We start from the raw sequence: 13,430 nt of genomic DNA, 5'->3' as shown, positions 1-13,430 counted from the left end.
TAAGAATTGGATGGCGCATGTGTTTGTTCAACTGATTATCATTGTCTCAACAAATATGAAACCAATTCTGTAATAATGGAAAACTTTGATGATATGGACACTGTCTTGGAAAGAAAGTAACCAGTAAGAAAGTCACCACTCTTCCATTTCTCGACTATTTTTGTGGTTTTGGTTATATAGCCCCAGGACCCCTTTCATGGGGCCCCTGCAGGATGGACCCCTTTGGACTGAGAAGTTCCTCAGTGAGACTGTGCACTTTTCCATCTACAGACAATGATAAACCTCATCCATTTGGAGTAACATCCAGTAACATCCATTATTCAACTGAACCAAATCTATATCAACCACACCGGAATTTTCCATTTAAACACAAAGCCACCTTCAGGAGAACCATGAGTATCTACAAGTATGATTCACTCCTGCAGAAACCTATTAATCATCATACTACTGTGAAAGTTGCAGTCCTGTGACTGGTGCTGAAGACAGTTGATTTAAATTCCTCTGTCTGCTGTTTTGCCAATATATTAATTGTCACTTCGTTTCATGATTGACACTTTGTTCCTGATCATGAAATATGAAAAATTTTAGGACTTCAACCTCTCCACCATCTATGCAGCAGGATTTCAACCATTCCTTGTGATATACATTTAAGTCTTGAATGGAAGACCTCAGCTTGAGGATGATATGAAACCACAGTCTTGTGGTACGAATTACTGTAGATAGTTAAAAAAAAATCTATAAAGGTTGTAGCTGGACATGTTTTGACTTGACTTTGTAGAATTTGTAAAGAACTAGAATTTAATTGTCATTCCTCATGTTTTTTCATGAAAAAGTTGGAAATAATAGAGTTACAGAAAACATCAGAAATTTGAGTCCCCAAGAGAAGATATAAAGTGAGGTACTTGCAAGATGATGATCAGCAAAAAGAAAAATTACCAGAAACACTATAGATATTGGTTTATAAGAGTGACTAGGATCATAGGAGTAGCCAGTGCCACTAATTCCTGAGCCTTCCCTCTCATTGACAGCAGAGATAGGCAGGACTTTGGAAATTCTTTTTACCTGAAGAGGCTTGGCCCCTAGCTAGTATTTATTTGCCCAAGAGCAATGGGAAGGTATTCTTTAAAAAGTTGAAGGACTTGTGAAGAAGTCACTGAAATCCCTAATCATGCCGAACATTCAACTGTTAACTTCTTATGGCACATATTTCCAAATTGCCATAAAGCACCACTATTTACAAAATCCATCGATCTCAAATTTGCATCCCAACACAAGACATTTTAAGAAAACCACCTAAAAATCTCAGAGGAGCAGGAGATATGTAACTGAAGTAAAGGTTAATGCCTTCTCCAGCAAAAATGCAGTCATTCAACCCATTTTTTTTTATGCAACAGGAACTTGCAAAGTTATTATAATAAATACATTCTTTGTTCATTTATTAGTATGTTTTGCATAAAGAATAAATCTGCTTCAAAATTATGTAAGCAAAAAGAGGCTATTCCTTTGTTCCTGGCACTTCTTTACTATCCATGCAAATTTTACGGTTGAAAATTCATCATCAAAGTGTCACTGCACCATTCATCTATCAAATCTTCAAATCCTAACATTCACCTTGATAAAAAGATTCAGACTTATTATATATTTACATTATGTTGTATACACAAACATCTTAAACATATGCAAAACCTCAGACCCAAAATGCTCTTGAGCAGTGCAATGCACAGAACATTTAAGGGACTGTGATAGAGGTGCCAAAAAAAGGAGCATTATCTCTTCCCTATCTCCCAATGCAAGAGAATATAACATTCATTTTTTCAAACTGTTAGTTTTTATTAGCAAAATTAGTGTAAGAATGAACATTGATTTAAAAAATGCTATACTGTAGTACAAAGAACAAGCATTTGGAGAAAAAAAAATCAAAAATGGAATTTCATGTATTTTCTTGATTTTTGGATCATGTTTTTCAGGAATATACTGTATTGCTTCTTCCTTCCTTCTAGCTAAACACTTAATAAACAAGCAGAGATATTAGTTATGGCATGACTGGCCCTTTCCTCCCAACAAAAGTTAATGTCTATCTATTGATATCCAGGCAACCTCTACAGCCTCATGATTCATAAAGCAGTGTTTCACATCAGTGACATTAATACAGTGATGTTTCACTTGAACAATAGATCACTGGGAACATGACACCCACTGTTGTTTGAGAGTAAACTGCTGGCCATATCCCCTGGGAGGTGGGTGGAGGATCCTGGCTTAGCTAGAAAGCTCCTTCAAGAACCATGAACCAGACCGATGCTAACAAGCCCTGATAGGCAAGCATGGTAACCTTCTGCAATAGAAACCCAGAGGAGCTTTGAACTACAGGATTTCTTCCTAACAAGCTAGACACCTACATAAGGAAGAAGTAGGTATGTAAATACAGGGTTGTTCCTGAAGTCTGCCTGCTAATGGTTACATCACAAGCAAGAAATTACTTTTACCAAGGATGTATCTTCATCAATGGATGGAGAGGAACATTGTCTTTTCAAGGATGTTCAAACAGTATTCTTAAGTTTATAAGTTATTTGATGGTAAAGAAAGCTCATGAGATAGGGCTTCCTGAGTTTAGAACTTCTTCCTGTTTTGTATGAGTAGGAAGGAAAGTGCAAGTTGCTCCATTTTTCCCAACTACTGCTTGTTCTTGTACGTACACAAATCAAACTATTTCTTTGATGGAACCCTACTTACATACAGCATCATCATTACATTTCTAAGCGAAAAAGCAGGATAAAATTTAAAATGATTAAATTCACATTTCATCTCATCACATTCATAAAATTGTGGCACAGAAATTAACAATAAAAAATAAGCTATAAAATTTCCAGTATGCAAATAAGAAGTAAGAATATAGACTGCACACTTTTTCTTATCAAATATGATATGAAGAGACACCCTTTCCCAATCACATTTCTTTATGGAGAACAACAAAACTTTTCTCTGTCTATTAGGTCAACAAATGTTGTAAGAAACCAAGCATGATGATGCAAGTTTGGAGATGATTACAGAAGACTATCCGAGACCCTATCATCTAATGATATTTCTTTTTACCACCTGATTTGAATAATTTGCCAAGTCCTCAGATATAACTAGGAGAAACTTGGACAGGCATTGAGGTGGAATGAGGAATAAGAAATTACCTAAAGTCTCTTACTCTCCTGTTGGTAGCTATAGTAGAAAATGTGAGAAAGGAGGATATACAAAAAATTTGCTCAAACACTGAGCCTTTTTGGAATGTGAATAGAAACAAGTTAACCTTGTAATGTAAGGTTCACACAAAAATTCATCAACTTAGAATATAAGGCCTTGTGTTAAAAAAGGTCATAAGGACATATGCTAACAAAATGATGCAGAGGTAGCTTTCCTGTAATGCCCTGTTTCTTCCACTTGAACCAAATATAATGGAGAAGATGAGCTCCCAAAGTTGATGAGACATACCCATTATCAGATGAATCTTGGATATCTAAGGGCTAAGTAAATCTGTGGGGTGAGGAAGGAATTATCTGACTGGTCATAAGGCTTCTGGAAAATCTTGATCTAACTTTATCAAAATGTTAGGCTACAAGTCCTGAAATTAATTTGAACAGTCTATGGAGATACTTTCACCATTCCAAAGTGAATCAAATAGACCAAAGAGTTCAGCTAACATTTTTCTAGATGTACAAAAGAGACCACTGAATTTAGCTATAACTTTTCAAGGTGAAGCAGAAAAGACATTGAATTCAGCCATCCTGTTAGGGTTTTTTTCTTTTTCTGGAAATTTTGGGCAGCCTTGTTGACACTGTGTGTAGATCACTCTTCAGAAGATGAAGTTAAGGACACATTTTGACAATTTCAAGCTGAGACTTTTGCGAAGTCTTTTAAGATTTGATTCTTGCTTGTTCTTTTGCGTGGTGACATATCTTATTACACGAGCTTTCTGATATTGTTCTGACCCTGGCTACTACCCACATAACAATAAAACCAGATTTTTCATGTGTAGTAAAACATCTTCATTGGTTTCATAATCTTGAAGAACACTTAAGAAGCAAAAGGGAACAAAAGAAACTCAAATTGTACAAGCTTAGTCTCCTTTGAAGGTAAATGCAAGGAATTTCATCATGTTGAGCAGAATGACATGAAATCAATCCTTGGAACCAGTCTGACAATAATACATTTTTATTCCAACACTGAAGCTTTAAGTTATAAAAACTTTTAAAATCAAAAGATATAATACTGGCTTTCTTCCCTTCTTACAACTTAAAGAAAGAGTTAGAACAATCTTAAAATTTTAGCCTTGTTAATTTTTTTTTTATTTCTATATTTTAAACCCCACAAGGACTGCAACCATACTTGAAATATTCACTTAGTGGGGTCTCAAGCCATACTTGTACAGGTTGCCTCTTCCAGCCCTCATTCAAATTACAAGATGTGCTTTATTTATATGTTGAGGTGCCTTATCTCAAGCAGATGTAATTAGTACTAGAAAAATATCCTAGAGTGTTACCATTATAACACTGGTTATATTTGACCCTGTGGAGACTTCAGCTGAACTTGTACTATTGCCTTTTCTCTGTCATTTAAATTAGAAGATGAGCTATATCAGTTTGTAAAGATGCCTTGTCACAAGTGACAACAGATAGCACCAGGAAAGAATCCTTGTGTTTTAGGTAACCTTATAAGACGATGGGAAGATATGACCTTGTTGTATGCCCCCAAATTAAATGTCTAGTGGCAAAAATATGGTTAAATTGCCAGATTTCTTTTCCATGTTATTTCCTATTAACTTTTACAAAATGTGTTTTATAAATTTTTGATTCAAATCTTCACCCTAGGGAATCTACGACTTTCTATGCTTTATCCTCAAGGGATTTAGTAATTTTGATGTTGAGACCAATCAAAAATTTTCTTCAGTCTGAACACTGATGAGACAAACAATTAAAAGGAAATCCTCTGATCTCCTTAAACCTCTCAAATCAAACTGTACCTTTCTCATAACTAATATTTTGAAAGCTATGTCTCAAGCCTTCATCATAAGATTATTTCTTTACACTGTTTTCATTAAACGCAATACCTGGAATGCTATTTGTGGAAAAGCAAAATACTTTGCTACAGACTTCAAAATTAAAGCAAGCAATGACTTTCTTAAAACTGTATTTTTCATTATCTGCTTTGTGATAAACTACTTTTACTTTATCACAGGAAAATTACCTAAAATCAAGTGCTTCAAATAATAAAAAAATGCTTCCATGTTGACATTATAAGCACAATGATTCATGGACATTAATGATTCCTATGAGACACTGTACGTCATCTATATAGGTTGAACCATTTTAAAGTTCACAAATTGTATTACACCAAAGTATATCTGAACAAATGGTAAGCTCAAGGGAAAATATTATCTCTCCTACAACTTGGTCAAGATAAACAGTGATATAAGAAGGGCCCTGAGGAGTTTCTCTCACACTAAACTACTCATCAACAGTGGACAAAAGTAAAATGATTGCTAAACTCACATATCTGTCTTATGTAATATCACAACAGCAAACCCCCCCACTGTATTGGAACATATGGAGGGTATATCCCTTCTAATGACATTAAAGTTCCATTATTCTGCAAAGTATTACTAAGATTAACCTTTGTAATACGAAAAATACAATTACTCAATGTAATAAAATAATGTATTAATATAATAGATTATAAAGTTATTTACATTATACTGTACATGATTATCATACCAAAAAGTGTCTTGATGGTGCTTTGTAGAGAAGGGCATATTTCAAGGCCCTAACATCAATATGGCCCAAATGCATATAAATGTTAATGTTACATTTAATGGTAAATAATTAACAATGGCAACTATGTTACTGGGCTCATATCACACTATCATATTCCTCTTTGGACTCCTTTGCTTTGATAAAAGGATTAAAAACACGAAACTGCATCGTAATATCCTGTATATTGACAGTGCTCTGAATGGTCTCTAATATACTGCACCAACATCCTAGCTAAAATAACAGACTTCTGGCCAAGTCCATAATGATAGCATAAAACTTAACAACCAAAAAAAATAATAGAAAGTAAAGTCTGGCTAGTGCAAAGAGGCAAACCCACAATAAAGGATGTTACTTCATGCAAGGCTGAGTAGGGCTTGGGGTGCCACCCACAAAACAGATGAAGCATCTTAATGGATTTCAATGCAACTTAAAAATATTTCTAAAGCAACATTAATACTTTTGCAATTTCTGCTATTCTAATGTAAAGTTGTATGGAAATGAAAACAGGAAATCCAAGCTCTCCTGAGAAACTGCCATAGAAAAACTATTGGAATGATTATATGAAGAGCACTAGATACACTAAACTTATGAAATAAATTGAAAATTTTGTGACTTTAAAACAATACAGCTATCTCCTATACAGCAATAACTCACAGAGCACAAATTTCATACTTGCGACAGTTGAAAATTAAGGAACAAATTCATATGGCATCTTGGCATCGCACGATCCCCTCTTATTAGCAACATTTGAAAATAAATCTTCGTATACATGATGATTTTAAGTATTTTCTCATTGCATGGCTTTATATTAAAGTATTTCTTTTACTCATCATGGATTTTATGATGACCATGGAAAATATTTATTGACCCATATCCCACATACTGACATTGAGCTTTTAAAAAAAAAAAAGTCCAAGTTTCACAGTTCGTCTGTGCTTATACCCATTATTTCCTGCCCTCAAAATAAGTACAGTCATTTCAGTTTGTCTACAGAGAATACAATCAGGATTTCAAGTTTGATGTTGCATCTCCTTCTCATATGTGGCCTCTAGTAAAAAAAAAAATGAATAGCTGAAATAAGCTTAAGCTTTTCATCTGACACTCCATTAAGTTTCAAGGCAGGAGTATTGTTATTACCAAACCTAATAACAACTATGATTATCCAGAAGGCCAAGTGATTGTATAATTATTTGTAGAATGAACTATGTTAACTAAGGAGATTTTTGCTGCAAGTAAAGGGTGGTTTGATAGATTCAAAAGGCACCACAGTTTGCATAACATCCACATCACTGGGGAAGCTGTCAGTGTTGATACCCTGAGTTTTTGAAGAAAATTATCAAGGGAATATGTTATACACCTCAACAAGTGTCCAGTGTAGACAGAATGGCTTATTTTTCATAAGAATGTCAGCCAGGACATATATCAATAAAGGAAGAAAAAACTGCTCCTAGGTTCGAGGTAGCCAAAAATCACTTGATGCCTCTTTTGGAAGGGAATGCAGAGTTATATTACATGTAAATTCTTACTTAAGCCATTCAGAAATTCTTAGGACTATGAAGGGCTGTATTAAGTCTGCTTTGCTTGTGATTTGGCATTATAAAAAGAAATTGGGTCACTCAAGAGTATTTTTCATTAATCCATCTGCTTTCTTTGTTTAGCTTTAGAGCATTACTGGACCAGGAAGTGCTTGCCAATAAAAACAAAGCATTGTTTATTCTTGGCAAGGCACTAGATCATCATGAACACATGACTGAGAGGAATCTGAATGTTAGGGTGTAGTTCCTTCCAAAGAACACCACTTCCTTGCCTCAGCTCACGGATCATGGGTATGCCTGATACTTTCAAGGCATACTTCTCAGACCTACGCTATGAAATTAGATTGTTATGACCATTTTCTCATTTCTCCATGACCTACTTCTCTGACTGTCAAAACCAACCTCTCAAGTCATCATGCTCCATCTCATCAGATCATCATGACCAACTTCTCAGATCTTGGGAAGGATTCTCCGTCATCTCGATTGTATAGATGTTGAGGTATTGTGTAGTAGTGGAAGAGTTACAGCATGAGTACTGTGGACACCATTGCTATGATTCTAAATTCTCACCCGTGGTAATGAATGTTGTGTGGGGTAAGATATAGCCTGAGTGTATACATGGTTTCTCAGATTTTGGGCAGGTTCAAAAAAATGCCCTTGATACATAGGACACTTGTGTCTTGCAAACAATATTAACTTTGAAGGAATTGAAGAACAAAATGTTGTTGAGTTGCTGGAGTCTCATTCTAATGACCCAACCAATGATGATCTGATAAAGTTGGAGAATGAAAAGCTCCGATAGGAAAGGGCAGCAGCATCCCTGACCACATACCAGTTTACAATAAAGAGGGTAGAAGTATTTAGCCAATTGATACAAGATAGAGAAAAAAAGGTATGACACAACTGTCCTTTCAAAAGGACAAGGAAAACTTCTCTTTCTCCGTCTTTTAAATTGCAACTAAATCACATAATTCAGGTGATGCAGATAACCCTATCACCCCTCCCATCTATTAACCCCAACTTCATCGCTATCTTATGTGCCCCATCATTTTCTGTAATTTTATATAAAATATCATTGAATCAATAGGTGTAGGTCTTTGGTAAGAAGTTCTTAGACTTGGTTTTGCATGTATATTCGATACTCACAAGTTAGATACAGAAAATTTATGGCCAGGAACATAATCCCCTAATATAATGGGTTTCAATTACTTGTATAGCAAATTTTGCTGAGCCATTGTTTTTCAGACATAACCTTGTTGCAATATAGGGGATAGCTGTCTGTACAGGGGAAATTCAATAAAAAAGGTGTCAGGAAACATGCTGTCTCTTCCACTTTTCTAATCATTCCTTTGTAACCACATCTTCAGGATTACAGGTAAGATCCTGATCCATGTCTAAAAAAGATTGTGTTCCTATTACATTAGTACAGAGGCCCAGGGACAGTTGAGGTCAGCCCTTGAGCAAAAGACCTAATATTATGCCAGCTCTATAACAAATTATGTAATGACTATCATTTGTAAAAGAAAAGGGCTATCACTAGTTAAAAGATGTTATCACTCACTTGATCCCACTGAGAACAGTGTGCATCTGAGTATTTGTGCCAGCAGCAGTGACTTGCTAAAGGACTTCATTAGGCAAAGGTTATAATCAAGGAGCTTCTATTTACTCAAGCAAACTAAACATATGTTGAGGATATGTCTGGGTAAGTTGAAAGGATGTATGGACAGAATCCAATTAATATAAATGGAAACATGAGTTAAAGGTAACAGAACAGATAAATGACAAATTTTCCTATCAAGAGCCTATCCTAGATATTCTTGTTATACAACAGATAAAACAGTTACGACAAAAAAGCAATGATGAAATGTATTTTATATATATATATATATATATATATATATATATATATATATATATATATATATATATTTGGAAAGAGGGGCAAGTATGAAGTCTGTTGGGGATGAGAGAGCTTGGGAAGTGAGTCAGTTGTTGTTCGCTGATGATACAGCGCTGGTGGCGGATTCATGTGAGAAACTGCAGAAGCTGGTGACGGAGTTTGGTAAAGTGTGTGGAAGAAGAAAGTTAAGAGTGAATGTCAATAAGAGCAAGGTTATTAGGTACAGTAGGGTTGAGGGTCAAGTCAATTGGGAGGTGAGTTTGAATGGTGAGAGGCTGGAGGAAGTGAAGTGTTTTAGATATCTGGGAGTGGATCTGTCAGCGGATGGAACCATGGAAGCGGAAGTGGATCATAGGGTGGGGGAGGGGGCGAAAATTTTGGGAGCCTTGAAAAATGTGTGGAAGTCGAGAACATTATCCCGGAAAGCAAAAATGGGTATGTTTGAAGGAATAGTGGTTCCAACAATGTTGTATGGTTGCGAGGCGTGGGCTATGGATAGAGTTGTGCGCAGGAGGATGGATGTGCTGGAAATGAGATGTTTGAGGACAATGTGTGGTGTGAGGTGGTTTGATCGAGTAAGTAACGTAAGGGTAAGAGGGATGTGTGGAAATAAAAAGAGCGTGGTTGAGAGAGCAGAAGAGGGTGTTTTGAAGTGGTTTGGGCACATGGAGAGAATGAGTGAGGAAAGATTGACCAAGAGGATATATGTGTCGGAGGTGGAGGGAACGAGGAGAAGAGGGAGACCAAATTGGAGGTGGAAAGATGGAGTGAAAAGGATTTTGTGTGATCGGGGCCTGAACATGCAGGAGGGTGAAAGGAGGGCAAGGAATAGAGTGAATTGGAGCGATGTGGTATACAGGGGTTGACGTGCTGTCAGTGGATTGAATCAAGGCATGTGAAGCGTCTGGGGTAAACCATGGAAAGCTGTGTAGGTATGTATATTGCGTGTGTGGACGTGTGTATGTACATGTGTATGGGGGGGGTTGGGCCATTTCTTTCGTCTGTTTCCTTGCGCTACCTCGCAAACGCGGGAGACAGCGACAAAGTATAAAAAAAAAAAAAAAAAAAAAAAAAAAAAAAAAAAAAAATATATATATATATCAGGTGTTTGCTTTGAAGAATGTATATGAGAAATACTTTGAAAAACAAATGGATTTGTATGTAGCATTTATGGATCTAGAGAAGGCATATGATAGAGATGCTCTGTGGAATTATTAAGAGTATATGGCATGGGAGGTAAGTTGCTAGAAGCAGTGAAAAGTTTTTATCGAGGATGTAAGGCATGTGTATGAGTAGAAAGAGAGGAAAGTGATTGGTTCCCAGTGAATGTCGGTTTGCGTCAGGGGTGCGTGATGTCTCCATGGTTGTTTAATTTGTTTATGAATGGGGTGGTTAGGGAGGTGAATGCAAGAGTTTTGGAGAGAGGGGCAAGTATGCAGTCTGTTGTGGATGAAAGGGCTTGGGAAGTGAATCATTTGTTGTCTACTGACGATACAGCGCTGGTGACTGATTCGGGTGAGAAACTGCTGAAGCTGGTGACTGAGTTTGGTAGTGTGTGAAAGAAGAAAGTAAATGTGAATAAGAGCTAGGTTATTAGGTACAGTAGAGTTGAGGGACAAGTCAATTGGGAGGTAAGTTTGAATGGAGAAAAACTGGAGGAAGTGAGGTGTTTTAGATATGTGGGAGTGGATTTGGCAGCGGATGGAACCATGGTAGTGGAAGCGAGTCACAGGATGGGGGAGGGGGCGAAGGATCTGGGAGTGTAGAAGAATGTGTGGAAGGCAAGAAGCATTATCTTGGAAAGCAAAAATGGGTATGTTTGAAGGAATAGTGGTTCCATGTTACATGGTTGCGAGGCATAGGCTATAGATAGGGTTGTGCCGAGGAGGGTGGATGTGTTGGAAATGAGATGTTTGAGGACAATATGTGGTGAGGTGGTTTGATCGAGTAAGTAATGAAAGGGTTAGAGAGATGTGTGGTAATAAAAAAGAGTGTGGTTAAGAGAGCAGAAGAGGGTGAATTGAAATGGTTTGGTCACATGGAGAGAATGAGTGGGGAAAGATTGACCAAGAGGATATATGTGTCAGAGGCGGAGGGAACGAGGAGAAGTGGAAGACCAAATTGGAGGTGGAAGGATGAAGCGAAAAAGATTTTGAGCGATCAGGGGCTGAACATGCAGGAGGGTGAAAGACGTGCAAGGAATAGAGTGAATTGAAACAATGTGGTATACCGGGGTCGACGTGCTGTCAATGGATTGAACGAGGGCATGTGAAGTGTCTTGGGTAAACCTTGGAAAGGTCTGTGGGGCCAGGATTTGGAAAGTACAAGTTACTGGGATAACTAACTAATACTTAAATTTTTAAAAATTTTGGGTAAAGCATGACACTTTTGTGTATGGCATTCTTAAACTTGGATTGGTCAGATTGGCTTTTGTAATGGAGGCTGTTAAAAATGAAAGTACCACTATGTAGAGTTATATTATGTGGAATAGGGATATCATTTATCCATAAGGCTTGTACTTAGTTAATATTGTAACTAACTTATTTACAGGTGGTTTGGCATTTATTTTGTTATAGTTTTTGACCCAAGGATATGGTGCAACTTAGTATTCTGGTTTATCTCATAAACTAATGTATGCAAGTCTTAGTTATTTAGCACAGAAATAAAGGCGGATGTAAAAAGACTAATGGTTAGCCAGCAAGTGCATTTGAAGGGAATAGTTGAATTAGAAAGCTGGAGAAGGTAAAAGAAAGTAAATGGGAATAATAACAGCCATACAAACTGGAACTTTCTAAAGGGCTGAGTAGAATCTGAGAATGTCATAAGCTTATGTAGGCTGCAATGCATACAGTCAACGAAAAAAGTATTCCTAAACTTGCCATGCTTTACATTTTGAACCATAGGATGACGAGTATTGAGATATTCTTCTAGGTTTCTTTCTGTATTGGTATGCCTGCTTTCTGTATTTGACAAGGATATTACTTTGATAAGAGAGCTATCAGGTGCAAATAAATGAGTATAGGAGCTTCCTTGAATAGAACCTCCAAGTACCTTTATACTCCTGTCATCTTCATGTGCTATACTGAATTCTTTCTTGTCTTCTGCTCGCAAAATGTGCATGAATCTTTAGAGTTTGTGTAAAAGAACAGATAATGTATGACCAAATTATTATACAGTAAGAACAATGTACAAATATTTAAAAATTCAGGCAGCTCTTAAACTTGAAATTCAAAACAAAAACAGCAGATAATACTCAGTATAATCATTGAATTTCATTTATGCTTCACATGAAGTTTTGTTATTATTTCTTTGTTCCATTCTCTGTTAAGTACTTGTTGATGAATGGAATAGCCACAACTGCCACATATGACTTCAAGTTTGATTCAGCCTTATTTTTCAATGCACATTTGTTTTCTTACAAACATTTATAGTCATTCATGCTCCAAAGTTCTGTATTTAAAGGAAAACTGGCATTCATTAGTTTGATAATTCCCTTACATAAAAAAATTATATCCTAAAAAAACGAGTTAATTTTTGCCTACCATTAGATTTTCTATTGATATATTAAACCCTTTCCCTTTCATATCACTTTATTTCATAATCAAATGATATTTGGGAAATAGGAACTGTAGCTTTCTAAATTACCTCTTGAAATAAGTATCAAAAAAGTAGTAATTTATACTTGTTTTGTCCTAATTCAGTAAACAAATAGTTTTCAGTACCATTTCAAAGATTTAAGGAAATGTTATTAGGTAGGGATTTTATAATGTATAAAAAATGCAAAAAGTAATTAGAAGTACCAACAGTAACTGAACAGCTGGAGTAACATCACTTATTTCAAATACCACTGAACCCAAGGGTACTGATATTTTTTCTTGACTGTACATGACCACTGGGTAAACTATGAGAAACAAAACAGTTCCTTTACTTCTTCAATAATGTGTTCGTGCGCTTAAGTTTATGTCAACTGATCTCTCATCTTTGTGTTACATCTGCTGTGGTAGGGGCTTATTATTATGTTTCTCCTGCATCACTACCTTTGCTCCATTCTAAATAATGCCTGACATGAAGCAAAGGAGAAGTTAATTTCCAAGAAACCCTTATATTTCATTATTTTTCCACAATAAACATTTTTCCTCAACTTGTGAAGAGATATTAAAAAAGAGAAAATTACCTACTCATTACTGACTAAGGGTTATG

The 13,430-nt window shown here is 36.2% G+C and overlaps 2 protein-coding genes across 2 annotated transcripts in view; one reads left to right on the top strand and one right to left on the bottom strand.

Moving 5' to 3' along the window:
* The window catches only part of LOC139765506 (uncharacterized), a 188,683-nt gene that overhangs the window by 13,233 nt on the left and 162,020 nt on the right, over positions 1–13,430 (top strand). The gene's annotated exons all lie outside the window — the stretch shown is intronic.
* Positions 1–13,430, bottom strand: part of LOC139765507 (uncharacterized) — a 39,017-nt gene that overhangs the window by 14,898 nt on the left and 10,689 nt on the right. The gene's annotated exons all lie outside the window — the stretch shown is intronic.

The sequence above is a fragment of the Panulirus ornatus genome, chromosome 55 (assembly GCF_036320965.1).
Source record: "Panulirus ornatus isolate Po-2019 chromosome 55, ASM3632096v1, whole genome shotgun sequence".
In the NCBI taxonomy this organism is placed as follows: domain Eukaryota; kingdom Metazoa; phylum Arthropoda; class Malacostraca; order Decapoda; family Palinuridae; genus Panulirus; species Panulirus ornatus.
Note: the sequence above shows the minus strand (reverse complement) of the source record. Positions and strands in the feature narration are given on the sequence as shown.